The following is a 5,096-nucleotide window of genomic DNA, read 5'->3' as shown; positions in this document are numbered from 1 at the left end:
AAATTGTAGACGAAAAAATGTCCGGACGAAAAAAACGCACGGACGAAAAAATATACGAACGAAAAAATGTCCGGACGAAAAAATGTACAGACGAAAAAATGAACAGACGAAAAAATGCACAGACGAAAAAATGTACAGACGAAAAAATGCGAGACGAAAAAAAGTCGGACGAAAATCTGCGGACGAAAAATTGTCCGACGAAAATCTGCTGGACGAAAAACCGTCATGGAATCCTTATAATCATGACAATGAAGGAATTGAATATTTAAGTTTGCTGAAATTTTCAGTGCATAAAAGCTACATAGATAAAATATAAAATAAAAATATCTTGCTATGATGTCACTGGCTTGCATGCGTGTGACCAATCGTAGGTCTTCATTCGTCTGAAACTTTTTTCCAAGGCCATCTTTAGACTATATATTTTCGTCTGATTTTATTATTATGCCTAAGACTATTCAAATAATCAGCAAAATAATTTTTCTTCATTTAGAATCATACAATACGTCTTCGTTTCTGAAAAAAGAGCTCATTTGCGAAGCACTTGAAATGACGTCAGAGATCCGCAGGCTAATTGTACAAGTGCAGTTTTTCGGTGCCTTGATTGTGTTACAGAAATGGCGCGGGTGCTGGGCCTCGCGGCGCGCCACGCGTGTTGTGTTGTTGTTCGTGGTTGGAGCGGGGCGTCGATGTGGTGTGGTGTTGAATTATACCCTAGGTAATTTTTAATTGTCCATTTCATTCATATATTTTGTAGTGTTAAGTGTACCAACAAACGTGTTCTACACATTGCTTTGTCATTGCTAATTGTTGGTAGCTGTATTGGTCCCTGAGGAGAGGACTGAGGTCTGCGCAGGGGCCTTGTCCCTTGTGCGCAGGGGGGTACGCTCCGGCCTGGTCTGCGTGGGTTGTAGCGTTAACTCTGCGCTCTTCCCTCCGATCGCGCAATTCTGTTTTTATTGCAGAATTTGGTGTCCAAAGTTCAATGTGCGCACATAGCCACGCACAGCTGGTCCACTCACTGACTTTGCCTGGCTACTGCTACCAACCGCAACCATATCTGTCAGACGTCAGTGGGCTCATGAACGTCAAATGCCCGTCATGCTTTGAACACAGCGTGTTATAACTGGGAATGCATGTGGTGTCCAACGCTCTAACGACTTAGCTACGGGACTGGGACATACAAATGGACTTAAATACTTAAGGGTACCTATCTGATTCCATTTTTGTGTCTTATCAAATTGTTTATCATTTCTTTATCATTTTTATTGTTCTTCAGCTTTTAGCAGTCAGGGATGTTTCAGGGAGATAGGTTAATAATTTTTTGAGCCTCTCAAGAGTCAAGAAGGTGATCTTAGCACTCAAGGCCTTGATCTGTGGTGCCAGAGGCAATAAAAAATTTGATGATGTGATGTGAAAGCATTCCATAGGCCTCCATGCAGAGGATTACAATTACCTACTGATTAGTATCTACATGTCTTACAAAAACAAAGTTGAAGGCTATAAGACAGAATGGAATGTCTGAGGAAGGGGATAGATAGTGTAAAAATGATAATTAAATAATATTTTTTTTTGTAGATCATCTAATTTCAATATACATATCTAATGCAACAATAAATTACCTACTATCATTTTAGTTTTTTACATTTTTTTGCCAAAAGGGTAAATGTCCATCCATGCCCCCAGCCCTCTAATGAATCTCAGTTTTGTTCCTGGCAGGTTCCATGGAGAGTCCACCACCATCACCCGGACTAGAACTAAAGGTGGAGCCGGACTCTGGACCGGAATCAGTGTCAGAGCCGCAGCCAGATGCCGCCCCAGAGTGTGACACAGACCCGGAGCCGGGGCCGGAGCGGCGCTGCGCCGTCTGCGGCTGCCCGCTGCCGGCCGGCGGTCCGCCGCCGCAGGAGCTGTTCGACCTGCGCCTGTCGGGCGGCCGGCCGGCGGCGTCCGCGGTGCTGCCGCTGCGCCGGCTCGATGTCACCAGCCCGTGGCGGCTCTGCGCTCCCCTGCACGGCGCTGCTCGAGAGCCGAGAGCGGCTGCGCGCCGCCGCGGCGATCGGTGCCGCACGCGCTGAGCTGGATGACTGGGTGGCGAGGGTGCTCTCCGGGGCCGGAGGTGCAGCCTCCGCCGACAGTGTGGAGCCGGCAGGACAGGGTGTGAGTGGGTGTGACAGAACAGGGGTCTCGGCGGGCTCCTCGAGTGCGCCGACGGTGGTAACAGACTCTGCAGAGGCAGCGAATAGGACAGAGCACCCAGCTACCGCAGCTGACGAGTGTGACAGAACAGTGGCCGGTAAACATGGTGCAGATGCGTCCGAAACGGCGGAGAGCGGAACTCCGTGCGACAGACCGCGTGCTTCGCCTGACGGAACGGCGGGCAGGGCCGCCAGTGCTGGGGACTTGACCGACAGACCACAGGACAGTGCGGATCCACTCGGCCCAGCATCCGACTGCGGCAATCCGTCTGCCAGTACTGGACAGTCGGTAGTGGGCGGCGCGGAACCCTGCGATCAGACGGATGGACCGGAGCAGGGCCCATCCTTAGAGTCCGTCCGAGGAGCGTCTATGGAGGAGGCCTCGCTGGAGCAGCAGCTGGCGGACGTGGAACGCCAGCTGATGGACCGAGTCGCCTCAGCGCCCGGCCCCGCCGGCTCCGATCAGGTTTGTACTCTTTGTAGAGTAAAGTAATATGGATGTGGGTGATTTAGGTGGGCTTCTGTTCCCTGCATGTAATGATGTTCCCTCCTCGCTTTACTTTGGGCAGCTTTTTGTTATTGACCGATTACTGTGTTTGCGTATTCTGTGCAATGGAAAAGTTGTTTTAGTTTCCATAATCTGTGTCCCTTTTCAGGATCTCGTGACTCTCAACTTCGTCGACACTGACCTGGATGGTAAGTAAAAAGGCACCAATGGCATTGCTCCTCAGTGTCCCAAAATGTGTTACTTTAAGTGGGGAATGACATCCAAATAAAAGTATTTTTTACTCTCGCACCAATTTTTGAGAGCCATTCTCCACTCCGAATTTTACTGAGAGAAAGCATTCGCTCGGACATTCATTTTAGTTCCTACATTTTACCGTCCTTTTACGTGAATTTATGCCATTGATCCCTTTTTCCCTCTTTGTGGGGCTTATCGAACTGGTGATTTTCCACTCTGTTCACCTTTTTTATTAGGAATTTCCCCTCTCCCCTCTGACAAACTGAAATACAATTTTGGGACACTGTTGCTCCTTGCTATGTGAGATAGACTGGATATTACACTGAATGATGTCGTTTTACATAAGTTCTCATTTGCATTGCTCATTAACGATAATCACTCATCCCTTGAGATAACGAGGAGTCCCTGTCTGTTTTCTTCCATCACTTCAGATAAAATGGTTTCGTCAAGGCTTGTGTGACCTTTCTACTCATCTAGAATGCTCTTCCATGCCGACTTCGGAATTTGTAAAATACATTTGCCATCAGCTCCAAGAGCCTGACCCTCACTCCCAGCTTGCTGTCACTATTTGATCTGTAAAATGATCGAAAACGGCACGAGAATGCCTTGAACGTCTTAGACACAAGTTAGGGGCTCGCTTCCCATCCCTCCCTGACCTCCTCTCGCTCTGCCAGCCGCGGTAGCGGCTCAAGCCTGGGTCAGTACATTCAGCGACTCTCAAACCTCTGCAGCGGCTGGGGCAGGTAGCGCCGCTAGCTTTAAGCGAAACCGTACATACCTTCAGTTAACCCGTCCAACTCTCAATCGAATGTGATGGAAGCATGCCGAAATCTCCATCATCTCACTAAGGGGCCCCCGGCCCTGATTTTACTCTTCTGGCCTTCTTCCACACTATCCTGGATCTGACTTTTAAACATATTGTGGTGCTTTGGTCCATTATGACAAGAGCTCTCGAATGCCGATTGGTCCAACTTTCTAGCACCGCTATGAAAACACTTCGGGTGTGGTTTAAAGTGGCCTCGCCGACTTCATCACATAACAGCACTAAATACTGAAGGAATACCCACATCATGCGAGGATAAAAAGCAACTGTGATGAGTCAGTGACTCAGTATTGACTTTTAGGCCCGGAGGGACCATTTAATGGCCTGTGAAACGATACCCCTCCTCAGGAATGCCAGTTTGCAATGCACCGTCGACTATACGTTGCTTAAATACCCATGATGAAATTTGAAGGAACGCATGCATGTGCCCTGTAAGAGTGCGCTTTATAATTAGCTTTATCGCATTTTCTTCTTCGGTCAATTGGCGCAGGCTCGTACTCCTTGATCCAAGTTGAGGGGGGCGTGACTGAGGACCCGTACAGGGTAGTTGTTCCTCAGCTTTCCATAAGTTTGTCACAACTTAAACTCATGCCCTGCGGAGAGGGTTTGAGCACTTTCCCTTTGCGGCTCTCCACAATTATCTACATAGAAAACTAACATACCTATGAGACGTTTGCTTTGCCCATACTATACTGTGAACATTTCAGGCCCAGGTTTTTCAAGGCCAGGTCAGTAGGTCACGCTAAGTGACCTCGCCTCAGAAAAAAGTTGTAACCTCGTCTTCGCTACAGCAACTGAATGATATTTTTTGAAAATTTCAGCTGTTAATGTGAAGTGTTTATTATTGGTTGATTGCTTGTATTGTTTTGCATTATTGGTTTATCGATGTTGTTTTGCGTCGACATTTTTGTATATTTTTATGGTTTAGATTTTCATTAGTTCATATTCTGACTATACCTGCTTGTGGCTGTATGTCACTTCCTTACAACCAACGCTCGTTGCGTTTACTGTATCTCCGCTGCGCGGTCAGCTCGTCGAGCCGGGCCGCCTCGACCCGCGGCCGGCCAGTCGACACACCATGCATTATTTATGACTGGTCGCGCTGGTCACTTGGCGGCGCACTATCTATCTACACACATCTGCGTTTAGCCTGCCTTCTGTCACATGCGCCCTAGGACCCTATCCCCGAAACTCACTCACTATTCTTTTAAATGTCGTCTAATGCTTTAGTCGTGTATGGTCGTGTCTAATGCTGCGTAGCTGGATGCACCTACCACCACGGTACCAGCTCGTGATGCCGCGCGCTCATTTGACGCGTGACATCTAGAATCTACCA

The 5,096-nt window shown here is 48.1% G+C and overlaps 1 long non-coding RNA gene across 1 annotated transcript; it reads left to right on the top strand.

Annotated features, from left to right (window-relative positions):
* Positions 1–628: 628 nt before the first annotated feature.
* Positions 629–2,919, top strand: LOC122366600. The gene is made up of 3 exons (XR_006253917.1): positions 629–715; positions 1,717–2,661; positions 2,852–2,919. It is a non-coding gene; the product is annotated as an uncharacterized LOC122366600 (long non-coding RNA).
* Positions 2,920–5,096: the final 2,177 nt, after the last annotated feature.

The sequence above is a fragment of the Amphibalanus amphitrite genome, unplaced genomic scaffold (genome assembly GCF_019059575.1).
Source record: "Amphibalanus amphitrite isolate SeventyFive unplaced genomic scaffold, NRLGWU_Aamphi_draft 000818F_arrow, whole genome shotgun sequence".
In the NCBI taxonomy this organism is placed as follows: Eukaryota; Metazoa; Arthropoda; class Thecostraca; order Balanomorpha; family Balanidae; genus Amphibalanus; species Amphibalanus amphitrite.
Note: the sequence above shows the minus strand (reverse complement) of the source record. Positions and strands in the feature narration are given on the sequence as shown.